At 33.3% G+C, this 27,465-nt stretch overlaps 1 pseudogene; it reads right to left on the bottom strand.

Annotated features, from left to right (window-relative positions):
- Positions 1–5,896: 5,896 nt before the first annotated feature.
- On the bottom strand, positions 5,897–24,041 carry LOC141595624 (exocyst complex component EXO70A1-like; annotated as a pseudogene).
- Positions 24,042–27,465: the final 3,424 nt, after the last annotated feature.

The following is a 27,465-nucleotide window of genomic DNA, read 5'->3' as shown; positions in this document are numbered from 1 at the left end:
TTACTTTGCTCCTAAAATGCATCATTCCTGCATTATACATAAAAAGGCAAAAGTATCGACATTCTAACATAAAAGGCATGTAAATGATATAAACTAGCACGAAAACCGTATCAAAAGCAATTAAGGGGAGGCATAAATATGTATATAATTATGACTCATCAATGATAACCCTCGTTATACCCCCAGAATAATTATCTGCAAAAATGGCAAGGCCGGATGTGATATTCTTAGGTAAAAGTAAACTGGCACTCCAAAAATTGCAGAGGCCAAAAATAATAGCATTGATCACCTGCAGCTTGCCAGCATATGTGAGGAATTTAGAGGCACAACTATGGGTGACATTTTGAACTTTCAGGATCAGGCCCTCATACATGGAACTGGTTATCCTAGAAGAGTGAATAGGCAAACTAAGATACCTGAAAGGGAAAGTGCCCTCATCAAGACCAATAATAGTGAGAATCAGCTGTTTGATAGAGCTATCCACACCCCCAAAATAGGCCTCAGTCTTATCAAAATTTGCCCTAAGACCAGACCAGGAAGAGAATTCCTGCAAAATATCAGTTGCTTTTTTAACTGAAGGCAGATCACCCCTTGTAAACACCATTAGGTCATCTGCAAGATGAGGTGGGTAAGCTTAAGTTTAGCACATTTTGGATGGTAGGAAACCTGAGCTAACTTACACATTACTCGTAGAGCCCTAGACAATATTTTCATACATAAAACAAATAGCAAAGGGGAGAGAGGATCTCCCTGTCTAACTCCACACTTTCCCTTGATAAACCCATAATTTGATCCATTGACTTTGAGAGTTAACCAAGATCTAGATACACACCCCATGATCCATTTTATGAAAGTTGCAGGGAAATTGAGAGCAGTAAGCATATTCTGTAAGAAAACCCACTGAATGGAATCAAAGGCTTTGCTTATATCAATTTTTAGCATACATCTGGGAGTAATGTTCTTCCTAGTGTAGCCCTTGAGCAAGCTTTGAGTGAGCATTACATTCTCATGAAGACTTCTCCCAGGAATGAAGGCAGCCTGCTCAATACCCACAAGCTTAGACATAACAGTTTGCAACCCGTTAGTCAAAATCCTGCTTATATTTTTGTAAATGATGGAGCAGCAAGCAATTGGCCTAAAATCCTTGACAATTTGAACAATTTTATTCTTTGGAATAAGGGTAAGAACAGTCACATTAGCCTGCTTGGGCATAAAACCAGTCCTGAAAAAGTTCTCCACAGCCAAAGAAAAGTCATCAGCAATGATGTCCCAAACAGACTTAAAGAATCCTGCTGAGAAACCATCAAGCCCAGGGCTTTTATTAGAGTTTATAGAGAAGAGGGATTCTTTAATTTCTTGCCTAGTGATAGGGGTAGTAATTAAACTGCCATCCTGAGCATCAAGACAAGTCCCATTAACAAGAATTCCTGGAGCAATCCCCTGAACATGAGAGGCCGTCCCCAACACATGAGAGTAGTAGTTCACAAAAGATTCACCAACAGCAGGAAGACCAATATAAGAATCCCCATTAGTGTCCTTAATATCATGAATGTATTGACTCTGCTGTCTTTCCTTTATTTTTGCAAAGAAAAAGGAGGAGTTAAGATCACCATGCTTAATGTCATGAACTTTTGCCCTTTGAATCAAGATACTACCTTCAGCTTCTTTTAATTTCCAAAACTCCTAGGAGACAGTTTTATCTTTCTTAATTAGTACATGAGATAGAGGATCCAATTGGAGCTGCTTAAAACAAGAGTTAGGATCTTCCCTTTTTCGAGCCAATCTTTGGTCAATATTAGAGTAATTATCAAGATCCAGATTTCTTAAAGCCACCCTAACATGGTTAAGCTTGGCAATCAATCTATACATAGAATTGCCAGTAATCCTAATCCCCCAAGCGTCCCTGACTTTGCTCTTGTAATTAGGATGATCAATCCAGAATTTAAAAAAATTTAAATTGCTTCTTAGAAGGAGGATCATCATAAAAAGTAAGGGTACCATGGCAGTGATCAGAAACAGTAGGGGGAAGGAAACTAGCTGAAGTATGAGGGAAAGCAATAAGCCAATCAGCATTAGTGAGAATTCTATCCAAATTAGAGTAAACCCTAGAGGAAGGATCCTGCTTGTTAAATAAAGGGAAGTCATTACCAGAGCCAGATAAGTCATCTAACCCACATGCATCCAAACAAGCATTGAACTCAGTAATGTCAGCAAGATTAGGAGGGGTGTTACTAATTTTTTCCTGAGCACTTCTAACAATATTGAAATCACCCATAGCAACCCAAGCCCCAACAGTGGTGGAGTGAGCAGCTAAAGAATCCCAGAGAGTCCTCCTAGTTAGAGAACTGTTGCTTCCATAAACCACAGAGAGATGGAATTTCCTTCCAGTGGACAAATGGTGGACAAAACAATGCACAACCTGAGCAGTCTCATGAAGGACACTCAGATGAACAGTAGAATGATCCCAAAGAATCCATATTCTACCATTATAGTGACTATTGTAATTACAATGACTACCGTATTTCCCAAATTTAGTTCTCAAAATTCTTTGAGATTTATTTACCTTGACTCTTGTTTCCAAAAGCCTTAGGATGTCAATCTTATTATCTTTCAAAAAATTGATAACCTCTAAGTGTTTAGCTAACTTATTAAACCCTCTTATGTTCCAAGTAGAAATTATCATTGGGGAGGAGGACTAGGGGGGTCTGTCATAAGTTGCCCACTATCAGTCCCAGTAGCTAAAGCACTATATTTATTTGGAGAAATCAGTACCTCAGTAGCACAAGGAGCTGAAGGGATTGTAGTAACCAAAATACTGGAACTGGAACCCTGCTAACAAGAGAATTGCCCAGACACATTGCATCCTGAGTGCATTACAGTCACCCTAGAAGAGGAACCATTAGTTTTGCCTAGAGATGGAGAATTTAGCTTCTTGTATCCTGAACTCCCTATTACAGGCAAAACCGGTGGCTCAGTAACCAAAGGGTCTGAGGTATCACCTAGCACATGGCCTACAAAGGCCTCTCCCAAGTCAGGCAAGGCAACAACACCAGTGTCCACAGGCTTGTAAACCTTCTTTGCTGTCCTCTTAGCCTTCACAGGTTGCTGGGTCACATTGTCCACAGGTTATTCCCCAGGAGGGGGCCTATTTCTCTTGTAGGAAGCTGCAACATGACCAAGCTTCTGAAAAGTCTCACAATAATAAGGGAGCCATTCATACACTATCCTTTGGGTGGATTGGCCAATGAAGGAAGCATTGATAACAACCTGGTCAGGCAGATCCTTAGAGACATGAGCCTCTACCAGAACCCTAGTAAAGGATAGTCTAGCTTGATAAGTACTGTGAAGATCAGCAAACAAAGGCTTGCCAACCTTGCTAGCCATTTTGCTCAAAACAGAATCAGTCCACATATATGGGTCTAAATCAGGGAAGAGGATCCATATGGAAACAACAGCCACATTTTCCATGATACATGAGAAATAAGGAGACCATTGCTTCAAGATCAAAGAGTTAGAGCCAATTTTTCAAGGTCCTTTATTCAGAACAACATTCATATCCTCCTCCTTATAAAACTAAACCATCCTTTCCTGAAGTATTGCACAAGTGGGAGAGGACCATGATTCTAGTGTTTCTGCACAAAATCGGAAACCTGCTTCAAATTACGCTTTGCCCCTAAAATGTTACCTATTAGTGTAAACTTCCATTAGCAATTTCATCTTGAACCTCATCAATCAGGATGTCAATCTCTTCAGACTGAGCACTTTCCTCATGAAAAAATAAGCTCATCCCCGTTTGTGCTTTTTTCTTAGTAACCTCAGCCCAATTTTTCCCCAAATTAGGGTTTGGAACAAGGACACTAGGAAAATTAATAATAATAATAATAATAATAATAATAATAATAATAATAATAATAATAATTGTTGTTGTTGTTGTTGTTGTTGTTGTTGTTGTTGTTGTTGTTGTTGTTGTTGTTGTTGTTGTTGTTGTTGTTGTTGTTGTTGTTGTTGTTGTTGTTGTTGTTGTTGTTGTTGTTGTTGTTGTTGTTGTTGTTGTTGTTGTTGTTATTAAACATAAAAAAAGTGTTGTTTTATATAAATATATTTTAGAATATAAATAACGAAATAAAATAATTAAAGGATAATTTGATAAACACTACCAACTTTAGTCCTCCTTTTCATAATCAGTACCAACATAACCAATAATTAGTAATCAGTACCAAAATATTAATTTTTTTTCTAGGATAGGTACCAAATCGCCTTTTTACTCTAATTTTTTTCCTACTTTAAAGGTGCTTTCATCTAAGAGAGGGAGTTTGGAAGTGGGTGAGTGGAGATTTGTACTTGAATGATGCCTTTTTGGACTTTTTAGAGTAGGTTAAGATGAGATTTTCAGGCGACTTGGTACATATCGTAGAAAAAAAGTTAATATATTGGTATTGATTATGTTGGTACTGATTATGAAAAAGTGTCATTATATTGGTACTGTTTATCAATTAACCCATAATTAAATACATTATAAATTTTAAAGCGGGAATTTCGCGGGTGTTACAATAATTATAGAGGTATTATTTAAAATGAATCCAAGGGTTATAATGAAATGATCATATCTAGATTGTGAGTTCCGAAAGAAATTTGTTATTGAAATTGTCAAGGTTAACTATTGAGTGAAGATTCAAGTTCATCAACCACAGTCCACAATGGGTAATACTTGAACGATCGAGAAGTTATGTCAAAGTATGGATCAATTCAAGATACTCCAAGTTATGTAATCATAAGAGGGAGTAGACACGTGTTTTACTCTATCCATGGTTTTATCCCGCAGATTTTTCATGGAAATTTTTTAACGAGGCAGGTATAATTATGCGTGTTTGAAGATTAGTGTACTCTTTTCCTTCACTAGGTTTTTCCCACAAGGTTTTTTCTCTGAAGATTTTTAACGAGGCATCTTTTTCTGTAATGGACATCCAAGGGGAGTGTTATGAAATATTATTGTATAATATAATATGGATGCTCATATCTTAGAATATTTTAGAGTGTATTACCTTGTGGAAATTCTACCTCATTGCATGTGTATATATACCTTATCAAAATGAAATAATATACAGTTCTGTCTCCATATTCTATAACACCCGGCCCAAACCTTGAGTCAAGAGCGGTCACGTACGGCAGCTCGTCAGGCTGTGTACATGGCCCACAGATCAACACGAGTATTTTCCAGCGCATTTTGTCCTTACTCATGCGCATCCCGGGAACCTTCCCAGGAGGTCACCCATTCGAAAACTACTCCCATTTAAGCACGCTAAACTGTGGAGTTTTTTTGCATGGATAACGAGAAAGAAAGTGCACTTTAAACTTATCAATGGACCTCTTTAAGGGGGTACACCACCTAAATAACGTTTTCAGTTCAGTGGAGTATTACATATTCTCTTCTACCTTCTCTCTATGTTGATCTGTCTTCATTATTTCACAATAAAAGTGATGTTCTTGACTACTATTCAAAATGAATAGCAACTTGTCTTGCTCATATTCTAGTAAGGTGTATAGATTCTTAGTAAATTGAGAGCATAAATCATTAGTGATTGGTTAAAATTATTGCTAGTATTTTCTTGTGGATTATTACTCTCTCGATAAGTAGCTCAAGACAAAAAAATCTTAATATCCTCGATGTGGAGAATACAAATAAAAACCTTACCAGTTATGTGTCTTAATTTAGTCGCATATTATAAATAAACACTCAATACCTTAGATTCACACTTGTTTTATGTAATAGTTTGTTGTTATTTTATAATCTTTCTTATAATAATATATGATCTATCCGACTACATTCCATGTAAGTTTGTATTTACAAAAATATTATGTTAAATTAATAAAAAAAATCACAAGTTTTTGTAGGCTATTTTATTCCAACAATTAAAAACTCCAACAACCTCATTATTTATCATACACAAAAGCTTCTAATTTGTAAAGCTATGTTTTAAGTGACATAAATAAAGCCATACACACACATTGCAAAATTTTATTTAGTTAGCCTTCTAATATGACTTTAAAACGAAAGTAGAATTAACATCAAACGTACAAGTCTTGACTTATATGAAGGGACACTCATTCTTGACGTCTATCTCTTTTGCTCACTCCAGTTCTTTCCTTCGAAAAACTCTGATAACATGCGATCAAGATCCTCAGCGCTATATCTAATGTACTTTTGCGGGTTTTTACCACCCTCGATCATGGGCCTACAACGAGGGAAGCCATGAAGGTGATTTAAATAAAATACTGTGATGAAGTGAGAGAAAATAAGGTAAAAGAATAAAGATGAAATGTACTAGACATACCCATAACGTTTGATAAATGATCTATAAGCAGGCAATAAGACTTCGGCCACAGCTAGTCTCAATGACTCTCGAAGCTCACTGTCTGGAACAGTCCATTGAGATTGTCTTTGATGAAGTTCTTCGAATTGTATATTAAAGTTTTTGTACCTGTCTTTGACCATTGCCCTTGAGAGTGTTGGAGTTATATCAGTAGATTTCCCGCTTGAAGAATCCCCTGCTTGAACTGTGAGAAATTGCAGAATCTGCGAGTGAATGGGCAAGACAAAATTATATATAGGTCTATGAAATTTCACTAAAACAAGAGAGAGAGAGAGAGAGAGAGAGAGAGAGTTATTTAACATGCATAAAGTTTTAAATTACATTGATAATATTGAGCAGAATAACTACATACTCTATAAAGATATCATCTCTTTAAAAAATACGATTAAATAACAAAATTGGGCTTTGAAAAAAAAAAAGATCAGTTTAATCTGAAGAACCAGCCATTGTGTTGACATAAATCTTTGGAATTGAAAATACGGAGTACCTTCGACCAAGATATCCTCTTATACTGATTAGCATGCTGTTGGACAATCCTTCGATGTCGTTGAACCCAATCATCTCCTAACAGGTCTTTTGCTTCCGACCTATGATAAAAAAAGATATAATTTGATAAAGAGCAATAGTCAACAGTTTAAATAATTAAATCATATTCTGAAGTATCATAAGAAACAACGTTTAGAAATACATTAATACCTCCGAACTGATCGAACTATGTAGTGAATATTGTTCATAAGAAACAATTGCGTCAATGAAGCATCTTTGTACTGCTTAGATTTCCCATCAAGATTATTTTGAAGTGCTTGCATTATGCGTGCAGTGACTTCAGATAATTGGGATTCTGCATTTTCCGTACTAAATTCTTGAAAAAGTTGTTTCAATGTAGACTGGTAGCTGTGTTAAAAAACAAATCATCCAGGTTATGTACTCTTCTAAAAAACGAGTTCATAGGGATCAAACCTAATGTAGGACAAGATAAGATAGACAAGTTTTAACACTACAAATAACCAACATCGCACGAGTATGATAGTAAAAATAACATTATTTCATTATCTACGAGTATCCTATCCTATTATAAAGTAAAGGGTTCAAATATATGCCCAAGCCAGAGAATAATAAGTATTAGGCTACATGAAAAAAAATTATATACAAGGTATAAATACTGTCCAAGCAAGGATAACAGGAGTAGTAATTCAAATAGAAGAGTACAAAACCGACAAGAGATAAAATGAAATAAAAATTCAATTAGTTGTTTATTAGTTTCATTTATTTTAGTACTACACAATTCAAATTAATTATGAGAAAAAAATTAAAAATTATCAAATGACAGCTAATATTCAGGTAGAAGAAGTTGGCTTACTCAAACAAAAACTTAACATAGTTGATTACATAACTTGTCAATGGATGAACAGTTCCATCCATGACAGCGGTTTTTGTGGCGTCTTTCTCAACCGCTTCTTCAAAATCTGCAAATGTCTCTTGGGCTGTTTGTGCTAGACGTTTTGTCAAGTTTACTGCAGATTCTCGCATTTCTGTGCAAGGTTTACCCTCGAAAATTATTTCTATCTGTTCATCAAAATTAACAACCACATATTTTACATTTTGTCTAGATAAATATATAACATAGCTAAAAACATAAGTAAGAATATTTAACAATGCCACTTACCTCAGGTTGAAGTTCCCTCATTATTTCATACATGTCTAACAGAACAAAAAGTTTTTCTGGCGATCTCTTGCTTCTAGCAATTGCATCTCCAAAGCTGAGAAGTGCTGATACACAACTTGATGTAACTTCTGCGAAACATAATATACGAATAGATTCAATGTTTTTGAACACTCCATCACATACTTTTTTCTCCCCTGAAAACAATAGTTTGACCTGTATTTATCCAACACGATAATGTTAGAAAATGTGATAGTTTAAGGCTTAAATAACTAGAAATATGAGAATGTTATACGACTATATACGCATGTAATGAATCCAATTTCCTATCTTTGCTTCCAAAGCCTCCCATTGCATCTTTTGCACATCGTCTTTAGTAAGCCTTTCAACACCAAGTTTCCTTAGAGTTATTTCCATAACAGATGAGCGCGTTTCCCTAAGAATTCATAGATTTGTAACAAAAAGTTTTAAGACTACCCTTCCAAGTATCAAAATAATGACCAAATACTTGTAAAAGTTCAAATTCTCTTAATGAATGTAAAATGAGAGACAACTTATACCTGAAAATGCTAAGCACCTGTTGTTGATAACCGGCTTCAATCATTTGGCTGGCAAGGTCATTAAGCAATGGTAGTACACGAGGCGGAAGAAGATGTAAATCTCTGTAACTTGTATCTTCTGTGCTTTTATTGTTTGAATCACCAGTAGCATTCTCTGCTTGATTCGAAGTAGAGTTTGGGCGTAATGAACTTGGAAGGCAATCGAAAAGACGGTCGGGTTCAATGGGTTTACTAAAATACAAACAAAAAGGAAATTATATTAATTATTTTGCTTAAAGCAAGCATAATATGCAAAAAGAATAAAGTTGACTCATGATTCTCGGATACAAGAGTTGTCATTGACAATAAGAATCAAACCTCTGAGACATTAAAATATTTTTGAACTCGTCTTCTAGCTTTGAGATGGCCTTTGAAAGTAAATTGTTGACGCGAGTAAGAGCACCATCGTTACTCTTATAACTTTTGTTACCGCTGAAAAATTGAAGAACAGCTTTCAACTGATCAATAGCTTCAAGGTAACTTTCTAAGTCTTCATGTGGCCCTCTTAGTATTTTCGCTTCCGCCTAAAATTCCAATAACATGTTTCTCATAGGCTTGTTAGTTAAAAGAAATTATAAGAAATTATAAATGAAAAAGTGAATAATGAGGAAAGAAATAAATATAATTTTATTGCTTAATTTCTTACAAACTCGAATTAAATTTTATTAGATGTATTAGTATAATACAATATCTAGTGATGCTGATCTTTAACTATATCAAAAAAATTATATGTTAGTAACTAATTTTAATTCAGTAATTATTCGGGAAAATTATTCCAACATATCATCCCTTAAACTGATGTACTATTATGAGTTTATACTAATTGAATTCAATGATTGAACACTCTGTAGCTTTCATTTTCACAAATGTAACTCTGTTTAGAGCTTTTGTAAATATGGTTACAAGTTGATCTTTAGTCTAACAAAGTATAAGATAAATTATTCCATTATTGTATAGATCCCTCAATGAATAGTATGTCACATCATTGTATTTACTTTGTCCTTTGATAGACTGATTATTGAAGTGTTGTCACAATAAATATTAGCATTCTTCTCATCCATATAACTTGGCAGGCGCAAGTCGTAATTATAGCAAAGTTTACTTGTGTGCTAGACAATGTGACAATAAGCTGCTTTTGAGACAACCACAATATGGCTTATGTTTCAAACATAAAGACATAACTAGAACCTTGACCTTCAGCGTAAAAGATGTCAGTATAGTCAATGATATTGAATTTTCACCTTGTAAAATAATCTGAAATCTTAAGTTCCTTGTAGAAATGTAAGATTCTTTTAGCAGCTAACAAATGTAATTGCGTTGCGTTTTTTATATATTTCCTAATTAGACTAATCAAATATTGCGCCCTTGATGCAGTAAGATACATCAATTGCCTACAATTTGTTTGTAGCATGTACCATAAACTTTCTTCCCTTATATATCTATATCTATATCCATATCTATATATAAAATAAAAAGACAAGCTAAAACCACCACACTATACCATTCATTTTTGAGACAATTCTAGCTAGCCATCTTATCATTATTACTTAGAATTGAAAATAAAAAAATAAAAAATTAATGAATTTGCAAAAGTTAAATGCATAATAAGTTTTTATACAGCATAATAAACATTAAAGATTCGTTTTCTTAGTCTTTAAAAAATTAAACAAATAAAATTAAAATACTTACTAAATTTAAAATTCCGACACCACTCTAATTTTACGTCGTTCATATTATCCTACAATACAAAAAATGATATGTACTGAAATGTGATTTAAAAAATTGAAGGCAAAAAAATAATGGGTTGCAATTAGACCTGGCAAAATGGGTCAAACCCGAATGACCCGATCCGAAAAGGCTGACCTGAAACCCGAAAATGACCCGAACTTGCTTGACCCGAATATGACCCGAAACCCGAATTAACCCGACCCGACCCAGACCTGACCCGAACATTGTCTGACCCACTGTTGACCCGACCCGAGGTGACCCAATCCGAAAACACCCAACTCATAACTAACCTCATCCCAAATTACTTGAAGTGACCCAAAATGACCCGAAACGACTAGTACTAACTCATACTAATACTATATATATCAAAATAAAGTTTTATTGGTTACAATAATCCCCAATAAATAGTTAAATTTGCAAAATAGTATTTCTAAATCAAAATAGTATTAACTTAAGTGCTTAACCATTAACTTAAAAGCAACCTGACCCAAAATGACCTATACCCGAAAATGACCCGACCCGAAATGACCCGACAATAGGTCACCCGAAATTGACCCGAACCCGAAAGTGACCCAACCCGACCCAAAATATGTTACAGACCCAAAATGACCCGACCCAAACTAACCCGACCCGTACCCGACCCGAGTGACCCGTTTTGCCAGGTCTAGTTGTAATGAGAGCAAAATAAATGAAAGAAAAAAAACATAATATCAAACAAAAACATTTATTGCAGTGGAAGAAGAAAAAAAACTAAGAAAATGAAAGATCAAACACATCACATGCCATATAGAGAAAATTTATAAAAATAAAGTTTAATGTAAAAAATAATTTAAATTCAATATAATGAGGGTGTTTGGTAAACCTTGGATGGACGATTTTTTGAAATATTGGGGAGGTTTAACATGTTTAACTCATCAATATGTTGTTTGGTAGCTAACATACCAAATAGTAGATTGAGGTGTAGTTTACTATTTTACAATATGTTGATCCCGACAAAATATGTGATAGTAGATCGTAAAAGATGTGAATCGACATGTTTACCCTTGAAAACATATCTTATTAGTTATCAATAATGATTCATGTCCATTTTAGTCATTTAAAAAAAAACGTCAGTTATTGTATGACCGCTAATTACCTAACACTATAAACAAACTTTGATGATTATATATTTTAGTCAATCTTGCTAACAAAATCTAATAATTATAATCTACTTTTCCAACCTATTTCTACAAATATTAATTCGCTGTTACCAAACATGGTCAATAACTCACCATTTGAACAATTTACCTTAATGCACCCGTGATTTCACGGGTAAAAAAAAACTAGTTGATATCCTTATTTGGTTTTATTCCACAATCAACTGATGTACTATCAGGATTACAATAATCTTTCATTTGAAAATTTTCAACTATATCTCCCGCATATTTCTTTTGAAAAAAAAAATATTCCATCAACTGATCAACCAACTTCAATGCTTAAGAAATAATTCATTAATCCAGGGGCGGTCATTTTAAATTTCTTTAGTCATGGACATTTTGAATTCGATAAACATTTTCTCATCGCAAAAAATTAATTCATCAATATATAAGCAAATTATGAGCATTTTACCATCATCCTAAATCTTGAGAATAAGAGTTAACTTAAGTGGTAAGAGTTCTCTTACTCCAACCACGAAGTTGGGGGTGTGATTCTCACTCACGACATAGTGCGCTCATTTAAAAAAAAAACCACTATCCAAAATCTTGAGCAACGTAGAATTCTCATAAAGACATTTCACAAAACCAGATTAAATAAAATATGCCTCAACGCGAATATACCAAATTCTTACTTAGAACTTGCTTTGGCCTATAAAGAGGCTTCTGTGTTTTTTGAATTTTTTTCTTCTTTTTCGACGTTAACATAACCTTGTGTTTGATCAATAAATGATTGTTCATGAATGCTGATTTAATACCTAGTTGGAAAATAGGCCATGAATTTTGTGATGCTTGTACAATTGCCATTATAACTATACCCCGTTTCACTACAGAGGCAAATACCTCGATAGAATCAACCCCAAATTGTTGTTTATGTACCTGGGTCACTAATCATGCATTGTATTTATCCACTTCACCATCTTTGTTCAACTTTGTTTTGTAGACCCACTTTACACCTATTGCTATGTGTCCCTCGGAAGATCACATAACTCCCATGTATTATTCTCTCTAATAGTTCTTATCTCATAATCCATTGCTTTACGCCACATATATTCTTTTATTGTAGTATCAAGTGTTGTCATATCATAATCTAAAAACAACGCAAAAATGAAAAATAGACCTCTTATCTTGATTCATTATTATTGTTAGTTTATAATCTTACATCTATATCGCATTCTACAATTACGGTTGGGATGTGTTTCATTTTCTGTATTATTGATATGTACATCGTGGTTGTTATAATAGTCTCACCGATAATGATTTATCCTTCAAAATGTAAAGGCGGTTATCTTGTCTTTCTCATCATCAGAAGTTCATGGAACATATGACTTCTGATTCGAGTTCCATGTACTTTCCTCATAAAATACGTCTCCACAATTTTTTATCTTATGTGTGATGTCATAGGGATATTTATAAGGAAGCTAGTAAAAGTGGACTTACTAAAATTAGGAAACCAGAAGAATTTTTCATTAACGTCCGAGTACATTAGGAATCATACTTAGTCATTTTCTCTTTGTTGTAGTTATGGATAAGTTCACAATGGCTATTCAGGATGACATCTCTTGATGTATGGTGTTTGCTGATGATATTGTGTTAATCAATGAGACAAAGGAAGAGGTTAAAAAGAAGCTAGAGTTGTGAAGGCATGTTTTGGAAGTTCATGGTTTAGGCTCATTTGGAGTAAGACCGAGTATTTGGGGCGTACATTTTGTAACGTGAGAACAAGATCAGAGGTGGATATTATCACTTTTTTTGGAACGGTATTTAGGATCTATTATTCGGAAAGACGGTGAATTAGATAGAGATGAGGCTCACGTAATTAAAGCGAGGTGGTTGAAATAGAAATGTGACGCATGATTTTTTTATCTGATAACGAAATGCTCATAGACTAAAGGGTAAATTTGATCGCACAACAATTAAACCTAAACTATTATATGGCTCCGCGTTTAGGACCGTGAAACATTGTTATTAAGATGAATGTGGTGAAGATCTATATGTTAAGGTGAACGTGCCATCCAAGGAAAGTTCGGCTAAGAAATGAGGTAATTAGGGATAAGGCGAAAGTGGCGCCAATAAAGGACAAGATGATGGAGAGTTGGCTAAGATGGTTCATCTATGTGAGAAGGAGACATATAGATGCACTAATTAGGAGGCTTGAAACTTAGGGGACAGAAAAGGTTACGAGGGGGTAGAGGGAAACTCAAAACAACTTTGTTGAAAGTGATTGAACATGATATGAGATTCCTAGAGATTGAATAGTGTATAGTGAATCTCTGACACAGAGAGCACAATGGAGGAAAGTCACGATACTTGTGGATTTTTGTTATCTAATCTTATTTGAATTATTTATCTTTTTTATTTTAATTTTTAAATTGATTTGTTACTTTTGAGATTTCTAAATGTTTTTTTTTTTAAAATCACACTTTGTTTACTTATAAAATTTTCCGGAACATTAAGTTTCCTTCTATTTTCAAAACTATGGTTATTAATTTGTATATTTAAGATCTAGATTTTAGGTTTTTATGAAACCAAAACCGCGTTCTTGATTGTCAAAATAATAGGTTTAAGTTGACTTTTGTATTATGCGTCACTTTTCCTTTGTTGTCACTTACTTTTTTCTATCTTTTCGCCTGCTGAGGTGCACGACCGCCCAGGGTTGGTTCTACAAGATGTTTCATGTTATCTAACTCTAAATCATTTTGGGATTATACAATTTATATGCTTTGTAAGTTTCACTGACTCCTAGCAATACACATCATTCTCTCTTGTCATTAAGTTTATTTTTTGCACATCATGATCATGGGCATAAGCAATATACCGAAGTGCTCAAAATTGTTAGATATTTGGTTTCTTCCAGCACTTCATACCTCTTCTCGAGACATGTTCTGAAAAACAAAGGTTGGGTCTTCATTCAATATAAAAACGCTCTAATTTATTATTTATGGTCAAAATGTCTTTGACATTTGCCTATTTGAAATAAACTTCTAACCATATTTAGAATATGGCTATTTTTCCTCTGAACCTCCATTTTGTTGAGGTGTATTATGCAGCTGTCAATTCTCTTCGATACCATGATCGTGGCATAATGCTTTAGATTCATTAGACCAATACTCCCCTCATGACCATTTCGTAGGGACTTGGCAGTCTTTATATATATATATATATATATATATATATATATATATATATATATATATATTCCTTTTCAGTACGAGATTTGAAATCTCTAAAGTTAGAAAAAAGTTTTCGATTTTTCTAGTAGAAGAAAATAAACTCATGTTTTTTGTGAATAATAATCAATGAATGTAATGACAAATCTTTTACCATAATTTAAAGATGGATTAATAGGAACACAAATGCGCGAGTGCACTAATTCTAAAACATGTGTTGCTATCCTAGACTTGTCTTTTGGAAATTAAAAACTATTTTGTTTGCGAACAACACATTCTTCACAAAGTTGAGGAGAAGTAGTGATATGAGGAAGTCCAATCACTGTATTTTTTTGTTGAAGTGTATATTATGCCAAAATTTAAATGGTCATAATGAAAATGCCAAAGCCATTTTAGATCTTTTAATTTATCGAACAAGGAAGAACGAATGCTTACCATTCTTAAAGGAAATAACATATTTGAACTGTTTGGTAAAATAGCAACAACAATGCCTCTCGTGCATACTATGGTTATATTATACCTTTTTTTCTTACAATTGTTCTCCACTTAATAAATTACTTTTGTGATCTAGAACATACATCACATTTGGGATTGTTTCAATAAAACTGTTCATGGTTTTCATTTGGATTTCACTTTTACCCGTAACTTTTCTTGTTGAACAATCGCTAAATTCACAACACATTGAAAATATTTATTCAAATATGAAAAAAGACTTACTTTCGTTCATGTTACTACAACCTTTATTAACAAACCAAATGTCACTATCGAATTTTATGTTATCTCGAGTAGCCATCAATATTTTTTGTACTTCATTGTTCATAACGAAGGTGAAACCTTATCCTTTCTCTTTGTTATGTTGTAGCTTAGTGCAAACAATGTTTAAAATTATGACAGCTGCATTCAATCATTGACGTATCCCAATTTTAACTTCTAAGAATGGTCATAATTCATTTTGTTACTCATGCCATCATCTTTATATATACCTACGAACTACTCTTTCTTGATCTCTACCTCTTACTCCACCCCTTCATCTAAAAGTTGTTGAATTGGGCATTGGTAAAGGCCTTGAATGCTTGATCTTCTTTTAGTGAATTTTTGTTTATCTTTTGTTTATGGACTAATAATGAGTTTTGAAACTCGTCATTTGAGAGTATCAATGTCTTTTGATTCCTCAATTGAGAAAGCGATAAAATTAAAAAGTTTTTGTCAAGTTGATGTCTTTCTGGTTTGGTAAGAGTCGCATTTGTTGATGATTATGAAATTCCCTACTCTATAACGACCCGAAATTCACAAAAACTCCGGAGAGAAGGTCTCTTAATAGTGTTATTGTTTGACCTCTCACATGATAGGTGAGGGACCCACTGAATTTCCTTTTTTTTGTATTATGTCTCCCACTAAATTAGTGAAAGACGGTCTCTTATACAAAAACGTTTCAACTAACATGCTCCAATTATCAAAATGACCATTAAAATGTGGAATCACTAGTTAGACTAAACCAGAACGTTTTTCACAGTCTATTGAATAATATTGGGAAAATGAAACTATATTAACTACCTCATTTTTTTTGTGATACCTACTCTACTGGACTTTGATACCACTAATAAGAACTTATAAAAGAAAATGTAACATAATGGGGAAAAGTAATACGTATAATTAATTGCTTAATATCTTACAAATTCTAACTACCTTTCATAGTTGTATATTGTACAGAATATCGTGGATGAGTGATGCTCGATTAAATAAAACTACTAGTTTAAAAAATAATTCAAATGCACTAACTATTATGGAAAATTATTCGAACAAAGACATAGCACATTTGATTTCATTGACACTATCTAAACCAAAAATTATTAGCCAAAATTGTATGGCATTGATAAGCATTCGCTTCACTTTCTACGCAGCGTATTAAATATTTCTTCTAAAATTAAATAAATTTGAAGTATTCCAAAAACTTGGGAATTTTTGCATTCTGAAACAAGATACTTATTAATCAAATAACTATTCGTGCTTCTCTATAACTATCAAATTAAACATCAATTGATATCGATACAATCTCTAGATTGACCAAAATATTCTTTCAATCCTTTTCAATTGGTTAGTCATAAAGCATCTTCTGTGGCATGGTTAGTTAATATGTTTCAGGAAGTTTTAAGTCTATCGATCTGTTATGATGTCTCAGCTCCACGGAGCGTTTTTGTTTCTAGTGAAACACAAAATAAGTGGTTCCCAAGCCTAAACCCATGCACGATAGTATTTGAGGACCGGGCTAGGTCAGGCCAGTGCTGGTCAGTTTTGTCTAGCCCAAGCCATGTCCACTGAGTAGCGTGGCAGGCTGGGCCGGGATGAACCTTCATATTTTTTATTAGTATTTGGACAGGGCTGTGCCGAGGAAGTTGAGGTACTCTACCGATCCGAGGATGACTACATGTTGGGCCTGTCAAACACTAGTGCAGGCCGAATGCTGGAAATTTACCCACGAGGCCAAGCTGGGCCGAATTGGCTCGTTATTTTTTTATTCACAACTCTATGTCGACCGACGGACAGATTCGCGAAAGTTGAGTTAAGTTGTTGTGATTTAAATATTCTACGATTTTTCTGTCATATAGATAGATATAGTTCTATAGGCAATTATTTTAGGATTTCAGGGTTTTTGTTTATATGTTCATAATGAATTGAAGGGTGATATAAAATTGGTCAATTTTCCCTAAGTGGAGTGTTTCATGCGTGTTATCTAGCCCCTTGATACGTGTAGTTAGAACTAACTCATTAAAATGGAGAGGCCCTGAAAAAGCGGTCGTTCGAGAATGTGTTACTTTGGGAATTCGTTTTGGGAACGGAATTGTTAGACTTGAAGTTCCCATAATTTTGCCCAGGAACGTGACCTAACACAAGACTTTTCTTTTATTGAAACTTGCTTTAATATGGATTATGACTTTTTGTTTCAAGGCCAGTCTTAAGGGTCTTGAAAATCCTTATATACTGAAATTAATTCATCAAGTTGTTGATAAAATCCATAGATGTCCTTGTGGACATTTAAAAAGAGGATCTTTCTAGTAAGTTGAAGAAATGGGATAAGGCCGTTCTACTTTGCAAAGCCCTTTGGGAATATTATAAGGTATCTATAAGGAAATTTTGCCTAGTCCGAGAGCGTTGAAGTGGCGATTGTTGCTAACAACATACCTTTTTCAACTAAAACTTAGATTGCACTAAACTGTGAGAGATTCCTGGATAAAAAAACTACTATTCCCAACCTTTGCTGACTTGGGGAAGTGGTGTGACTCTCATCCATAAGCCTTTCCACCAACCAAGTCCGCCCCCACCCACACAACATCATAACACCAACTACTAATAACAATACGCTTTGCTAAATATCTAAATGCATATTATAATTCTATAATCAGGACAAAGTAGAGATCAAGTACAAAAACCTTTCGAGCCAAATCAAATTGACCGAGAACAAGTTCAGTAGCCTTCAATGTTTTATCAATGTTTTCGTGTGCCCGCCTTATGGAATGCGTTCGTATCTACAACAATTACATGCAACTAAACTCATAATTGAGCAAAACTATTAACAAATAAAAGAAAAAAAATGAAGAGAGATATTATAAACATAGAGTGTACATATACCTGTGTTGGACGCATAGCAGTTTCGAGGGATGAAAGACGATGATCAAAGGATCCAAGAATGTTAACCATGCTCTCAGTAATAATTTGACTTTTAGAAAGTGATTCTTTCATGAAGACGACTCTTTCTCCTAATGTTTCTGTCGACATTGATATAATTCCTCGATCTCAATTTTAAATTTTACTTGTATTCTTTATGGCATTTTATGATTTAACCTTTAACTGATTGTCACAAAATGGTCTAGTTTGCAGATATTTAGAATACAAATTTGTTAAATAATTGAGAGGTATGTTAATGTTGAGATTTTTGCAAGTAGTTCTTCATACGTTTGAGGGTTGAGAGAGATGTGGCTGCAAACTTGGTAAATGATTTGAAATCCTATTTTTTGGGGCCATGAAAGTTGAATGTATGCAGAAAAAAACTGCTATTGTTAGAAAACTATATTTTACGCTCATGCCCTATTTAGTTACGCGCAACCTAGGACTAACCTTTTTTATATTTATAAAAAAAAAAACAAATTATTTTTTATTTTATTTAGTATTTAGTTATTATTACATTATAATTATAAATTCGAACAGTAAATTATAAATAATAAAATTTTATAGATAAATACAGCCTGAAATTTTCATTAAGTATAATAGTTAAAAAATGTTTGACAATAATTAATCTATGCAATCTAAACAATAACATAATATCATATACTATATAAAAATAAGAATTACTTGCTATGCTAAATTTGCTAGTCGGTTTTTCACTTGATAATTGTATGTAAATTTACAACTTGGTAATTTCATTATACTTACGTGTATTAAGTTATATATTCAACTTCATCAGTTCGGGATAATTTCTGAGAAACTTATTTTACCAGCTGTTATAATGACGTTCATTAAATCATTCAACTTATTTTACATCTATATATACATTTTATTTTTATGATATTATATTTCTGCCATTATAAAATGCAACAATATTTGAAAAATTGTTAACTATACTAAGTAATAGAGTATTTGTATATATAATGACTAGTTTAGGACCCGTACAAAGTTGCATGGGCATATATAGATAATATATAGAAATTGAATTATAAATTTTAATCACGTCATTGATGCGTTTTACATATACATCATCTTATAAAATTGTTTCATAAAATGAATATCTTATATTATACAAGTGTTTTACATTGTGGGCAAAACTATGCACTCAAAAATTGCCTTCTATAAAAGAATAAAGATAATTTTTACATAAGGGTCCATCGTCTAGAGCAATTCAATAATGAATACATTAATCGGCAAAAAACGTTATCACACTAAACTTTTTTGCAAGCATATTTTGAAAAACAATCCGTCTTGCTTGTGACGGGTCGAATAGTATCATATATTTTGCAAATGGTTAAAAATTGACCCGTGACTAGTGTGTAGGCTTTAGGCGACATAAATAGTGTAGGAAAGAGGGTGACTTGACAAGTAAGGAATTGAAATGACATTTTTGATTAAAAAAATTCATTTTATTACTTTTCCAAGGCTCCTCTTCTACCACACAATTTGTGGGTTGTTGAAAAAGCACATTTAACCTAACAAACCCTCCATTTTTATCGTCTCATTCATTTTCATCTCATTTTTCTCTCTTTTCAAATTCCACAATTCAAAATCTTCACCCAAAACTTCATACAACCCATCTCCGTCTCCTTACAAATCAACTACAAATCTAAACATTAACACAATAATTATAAACATGGCAAAGAAAGTGGCAGCAAAAAATGAAACCCATTTTTCCTGAACCAAATTATAAACTCAAACCCCGTGTTTTTCTTCATCCTAACAACTTAACAAAAAAACCACAACAACAATATTACTTTTATTAAAAACATGAGAAACAAACGAGAAACAAGGAGGACACCACCAATTGTCTTATTTTTAGATTCAATGTTTGGAGTTAATTTTTTGTTGGTACGATGAAGAACTTGTCGTGTTCTTGTGTTTTGTTTATTTTTTGTCAAAATTTTTAACAAAATCAATGATTGTTACCATCTTTAGTTTGATGTGTTTTTTCTTTTTTACATTTTTAGTTTGATATTACCATTTTTAGTTCATTTTTCCATTTTGAATTTCGGTAAATTCAATGTTCATTACTATTATTGAATTTTTGTTGGTGAATGTTACCAATTTTAGTTTGATTGTTACAATTTTTGGTTCATTTTTCCGTCCAATGGCGTATGTTTTGTTAAACTTTGTATCATTTTTTTATATCAAATTCTAAAATTGTTCCCATTTTTAGTTCATTTTTCCATTTTGAATTTCGGTAAATTCAATTTTCATTACTATTATTGAATTTTTGTTGGTGAATGTTACTAATTTTAGTTTGATTGTTACAAATTTTGGTTCGTTTTTTCGTCCAATGGCGTATGTTTTGTTAAACTTTGTATCATTTTTTTATATCAAATTCTAAAATTGTTCTCATATTTAGTTGTGATGAAATTTTGATTAAAGAACAGAAACAATGTCACCATATCGAGTCCATTTGTTTATATATAAAAATACTTTGTAACTAATCTATTGATCAATTAAGTATTCATGTAACAGACTGAAATATGTTTCAATTAAGTATTCATGTAACGGACTGAAATATGTTTCAACTAAAATATTGGGCAATAATGAAGACATTACTCAACATATACAATGTCATAGGTGATTCACTTTTTATAATGCTAACATAACGAAAAAAATGTGAACATTACTTAACATATAGAGTGCCATAGGTGTTTACATGTTTAAACATAGGGTTATTTAATGGGAATACTACAACCTATTGGTGTCCTTCTCAATATACTACAACTTATAATTTAACTAAGAATACTACCAAGTATGACACCATTCCCCTCATATTACAATAAGTGGAAGGGCAACCGGAATGACAGGTACCCTTTGTTTTAAACATACTTATTAACCAGATTTCTTCTTTCCACCTCCTTTACCTTACCTTTATTACTCTTCCTCTCTATAAACACACTTACTCTTCATCCTCTCCATTTTCCAGGAAACCAAACTAGCAAAATCAAAATCCACCGTCATCAAGCTCGCCATTGCCGTCATAATAATCACCATCGTCATGACCCATATCCGAGACCAGATCACCAACCACAAGACCCGCCAACGCCCACCCAACAAACCTGATCCCAACCCCACTCCTAAACTACTCATCCCTCCATACGCCGGTCTCACCTTGTTGCGGCGCCCCGTACCCGTATCCACTCATCTGAGCCGGATACGCGTATCCAAAAATTAACGACTTTTTTGGGTGTGGTGCTTGCTTTGTGAAGCTGTAATTAAGGTTCTTGATTAGGTTTTTTTTAAATGGTTGATTTTGTTGGGTATTCGATGAGATGGGTTTTCTTGATCTGTGAATTGATGTTCTGGATTTTTGTTGGATTGTTGATTTATGGTTGTTTTCTTTTGGGTGTGATGCTTGATTTGTGAAGCTGTAATTAAGGTTATTCAAATACTGTTGATTTTGTTATTCAAATATGTTGTTGATGGATGAACCAGACGCAATAGAGAGGTGTTCATTAATAGAAGAAATTTGAAGGAGATATTAAGAAAAGGAAGAAAGATTAAATGAGGGACAAATTAAATGGGGGAGATTAACTGGAGGAAGGAAGGAGTTTTAATGGAGGAAAGGAGAAAGAGCTCTAGAGAATGTTAGGGGAAGGAGATGGTGTTTTTAAAGGAAAACGTGCCCCCTCCTCCTTAACCTGTTTCTTCCGGTAAAAAAATGAACAATTCCGTTCTAGGAAATGGAGTGTCATACTTGGTAGTATTCTTAGTTAAATTATAGGTTGTAGTATTTTGAGAAGGGCACTCATAGGTTGTAGTATTCCCATTAAATAACCCTTAAACATAATGTACCAATTTCAATTTGGTAACAGTTTGTGCAAGAATGAGAACATTACATGTAAAATACATTGTCATATGAAAGACACAAAAATTTCAGTTGTTTGCATGATATTTATGCATTATGTTACCAGATTGTATATGGTAACATATTGTGCAAGAATGAAAACATTAATTGTAAATTACAATGGTATAAGAAATACACTAAAAATGTCAATTACTTACATATTTATCAATTATGTTACCAAATTGAATATGATAACATATTGTACAAGAATGAAAACATATTGTTTACATATTTATCCATTATACTGCCATATGGTAACATATTGTTTACATTTTTATCATTATGTTACCAAACTGCATATGGTAACATATTGTGTCAGGCCCGTTCGCTTTGCGAGATGTTGCTTTCCTAATGCTTAAATCCAAAGTCTGTGAGTGTTTCCTATACTTCTCGTAAATAAATTTCCATTTTTCTGCTTAGCTTGTATCCCCAATAATAACTTTGAATAATCTGTACCTACGCAAGTTGACAGGGTGACATTAGGTCCAAAAGTAGAGACATTCATTAGTTATACACGAAAATACAGACAAGTTGACATTTATTAGGTATACAGTATACATACAAGTTGACATTCATTAGATATATACACTCATTAGATATACAAGAAAATGTGACGACGAATAATTTGTAACTGTGCAAGTTGACAGGGTGACATTAGGACCAAAAATACAAACATTTATAAGATATACGAAAACATATTCAAACATATGGACGTATAATAATAGGTTTACTGCACTCAAGCACTCATCGTCATCACTCGTCTATATTCAAGTTGAGAATCATCAAAAACTACACTCCATCATTCGTCTATTTTTCACGTATGCTAAAAAATGATAACATTCACTCCATAAGATGTCAACACGATATTTACTCATTACCATCGTCAATATTACAATAGAAAATCTTATCATTGATTTATATTACAATAAACCGGATTGGAAGAAAAATGTTCTATGATAATACTAATACTAATAATAACCTAATTGGAAAAAAAATGTTTTATGAACAATAATACTAATACTAATACTAATACTAACAATAACAATAACAATAACAATAACAATAACAATAACAATAACAATAACAATAACAATAACAATAACAATAACAATAACAATAACAATAATAATAATAATAATAATAATAATAATAATAATAATATTGTGTCCTAAGTTTTCAACAACATAGATTTTTAACAGTGTGACATTAGGACGAAAAGTATAAACATTAATTAGATATACAACAACATGTGTCTTTTAATGATATGTTGTGTTGTAGTTGACATGGTGACATTAGCACTAAAAGTATAGACATTAATATTTCTGCAAAATCTCTAACTAACATAGTTGACAGGGTGACATTGTCACCAAAAATATAGACATTAACACATGCAGACTTATATTCAAGCATGTATACTATACTGGAAAACATATACACCAATATTGAAGAAAAAAATGATCAAACTTCATACTCCATTAACAACATTGAAGATAACATTGACATGACAATAAAATATCACAAATTCACTCATTAACAAGATAAATCTTATTATTTGATTTGTGTTAAGATGATAATAGTGCAGACTTATATTCAAGAATACATACCTTTACTTCATTGTGTTTTCCGTCAAAACTTGATGAATTATGACATCATTGTCATTTTGATCAGTAATGACACCATCAACTTTCTCCATCGTTTGATCAGTTAGGGCACCATCAACTATGCCACCATCCGCCATTTTTGTTTGAAACAATTTTTTTGAATGTTAAATATGCAGTTTTTATGAGATTTTAATGTGATAATGGTAGAAAATAGGAAGGAAATGAATGGAAATTGGTTTATGCAGATGGAAGTAGTGATGATGAGATAAAAATTTGGAGCATTAAATGCTAGAGAGAGTTTATTTCAAATAATTGCCAATAAATTAATGGGTCAAGTACTGATATGTACAACCTTCCATTAATGCTCAACAGTGGCTTGTCCCTTGCTTGTTTCCCCGACCCGCAATTTTTATGGTATGTAATTGACCCGTCGCAAGTTTGCGACGGGTATCTCCGTCATAAGGAAGAATTTGTCTTTGAAAAATTAGTCTCGCTATAAACGAATATATTTTGAACCCAATCAAAACTATGGAATTTTCTTAGCGTCTTCAAAAGAAAAAAAACTATGGACATTTTTGGATTGATTTCTAATAAGGTTAATCTCATTACCATATTCAAAAGACATATTTTGAAATAAGTTACTCGTATAATTTTTGATCATACCATAAAATCTCCGCGATAAGTGGGATGTTGTTATTGACAATTAGAGTTGATTAAAAGCGGGCATGGGCCGGACACGGGCCGAGCCCAGCTGCTAAAAAAGTGTCCGATGGGCTTTATTTTAGAGCCCGAGCCCGCTTACTGTCCGTACCCGCCCACTTCAAAAGAGCGGACCGGCCTGCGGGCCTGACTAAAATCAAATACAGAAATTAGTGTTTCTATTACAAGACGAGTTTGTTATCGCTACATCCCACTAAAACTTAACAATTGTCTTTAAAAGCTTACCCTTAATAATGTATACTAGTTTTCAAATGATAAGTTTACTAGATTTTGGAAAAAACACAAGTTTGACAATGTTCTACTACAAACACCAAAAGTTCATTTTTGTTTTGGTCTTTTAGCGGCATTGTTAGCGGTTTCATACACTCCCGTGTAATAAATACTTAAAAGGTACTATCTTTATACGACAATCCCGTTAGCATGTCCATTCTCGAAGAATCTTTATACGACAAGCGTAAATACCGACAATCTTCCACTTATACGTAAGGCATAAGCATTCATTTGCGCTATACCTAATTGGTTTAGAGTGTACAAGTTGTAAATGAAATGAGCAGAGAACGTCAGAGGATTGAGAGTTTTTGAGAACTTTCATGAGGTTACTTTTAATAGCGGGCCGTCCATGGGCCATTTTGTTTAGTCCAAGCCCGTCCATTTATTCTAGCAGGCCTAGTTTTCTTGTCCATTACCCGTTTAATTTTTTATTTTTCTTATTAGTGTTTCTATTACAAGACGAGTTTGTTATCGCCAAATCCCACTAAAACTTAACAATTGTCTTTAAAAGCTTACCCTTAATAATGTATACTAGTTTTCAAATGATAAGTTTACTAGATTTTGGAAAAAACACAAGTTTGACAATGTTCTACTACAAACACCAAAAGTTCATTTTTGTTTTGGTCTTTTAGCGGCATTGTTAGCGGTTTCATACACTCCCGTGTAATAAATACTTAAAAGGTACTATCTTTATACGACAATCCCGTTAGCATGTCCATTCTCGAAGAATCTTTATACGACAAGCGTAAATACCGACAATCTTCCACTTATACGTAAGGCATAAGCATTCATTTGCGCTATACCTAATTGGTTTAGAGTGTACAAATTGTAAATGAAACGAGCAGAGAACGTCAGAGGATTGAGAGTTTTTGAGAACTTTCATGAGGTTACTTTTAATAGCGGGCCGTCCATTGGCCATTTTGTTTAGTCCAAGCCCGTCCATTTATTCTAGCGGGCCTAGTTTTCTTGTCCATTACCCGTTTAATTTTTTATTTTTCTTATCCAAGCCACTATTTTAGCTAGCCAAACGGACTGGGCCGAACGGGCTGACCCGCACTTGATCAGCTCTATTGACAATGAAAAGTTTGTTAATAAAACCTCGCCTTTTCATAATCTCATTACCATATTTGTAGATATGTACTCCCTTTATGTCGGTCATTTGTTTATTTATTTTGTTTTAGCGTGTCTCAATCAATTATTTACTTTTCTATTCTAAGACTGTCTTTGCTGGACCAAATTTGGTGTAATCCTTTACACCATATATATTTGGTCTACTTAACCTTATGGTCAAATGACAGGGACAAAAGGAGCATATGTTACCTTTTTTATTGAAATATATTTTGATGGAAACATGTGCAAAATATTTTAAACAAAAGGGAGAGTTACTGAAAAACGTATTGAAACATATCTGTCATAATAGAGACTTACAGAAAAACCTATCGAGAACTAAATATAAGGGCGGGAGTAAATGTCTTTGATAAACATCATTCTAATAAGTGATCCCCGTAGACCTATGCGAGAAAGGAAGTATAAAATTTTATCTTCTGCCTTCTAATAAAAAGAAATTGTTATCCTAACTAATAACGAAAATTAACTGCGGAGTATAATCTCAATTAAATTATAAATACAACTTAATAAATATTTTTTTTTTCACAAATCATCGTACAAATCTCTAGAAAATCCGATAGAAAGGATGAAACTATTTACACAGAAAAGTTCTCCCATCTATGCTCAAGAGCGGAAGATGGACTCTATTCACCTTGTCATACAATAAATCACCCAATCTAAAATGTCGTTTAACCTATGCCGATTTCACAATGTGATTTCGATTCTGCGTCTTGACATACAATGTGATTTCGATTCTGCATATATAAATGTCAATGCCATTTCACGTTAAAATAAGGTATGTTCAACCTTCATTCGAAACAACCTGCGACATCTATTGTTATCTCAACATGAGTTTGATTATAAAGTATGGAGTAAAGGGGTGAGGACTTTGCTACAGGGTATCCTCAATATGGGAGAAATGACATGAGGTAAGTCCAACACGACAATCTGTACAGAAAAACGGGGAAAAGGATTGAGTACATGGTTTCAAACTTGTTTTGCTAACCCGTTGAGAATGCCAACTTCTTAAAGCGACAATTTATCTAAAAGTCGATAAATACATCATATGAAAGACAATTTATGCTAGTACGTAGATTCAAAATCATTATCAAAGTGATTTTAAGATATGCAGAAGTAAATAATGATAGTCTACACTAAATATTACACCCTCTATCAAAATCATGAAACTACAGCAACTGAAACAATGAAACCCAATGGTTGATGGTCAAGTTTAATTAGTAATAAATTAACATCCAAACCAATAGCTACGGAAAATAGAAATTACTTAGAGAAAGCATAAAACCTGACGGATTTGTGGTGAAATATGTTCATCCAAATAAGCTTAAAGGCATTAATTCTCCAAAGTCTTATATATTACAGAGTAATACAATTATTACGAACACACAGAATACTCAAATCGATCTAAAGAGAAAATCAGATACCACATAGTAAAAAACCTAAAGT

This window comes from Silene latifolia, chromosome 8, assembly GCF_048544455.1.
Source record: "Silene latifolia isolate original U9 population chromosome 8, ASM4854445v1, whole genome shotgun sequence".
NCBI lineage: Eukaryota > Viridiplantae > Streptophyta > Magnoliopsida > Caryophyllales > Caryophyllaceae > Silene > Silene latifolia.
This window is presented reverse-complemented; position numbering and strand designations above follow the sequence as displayed.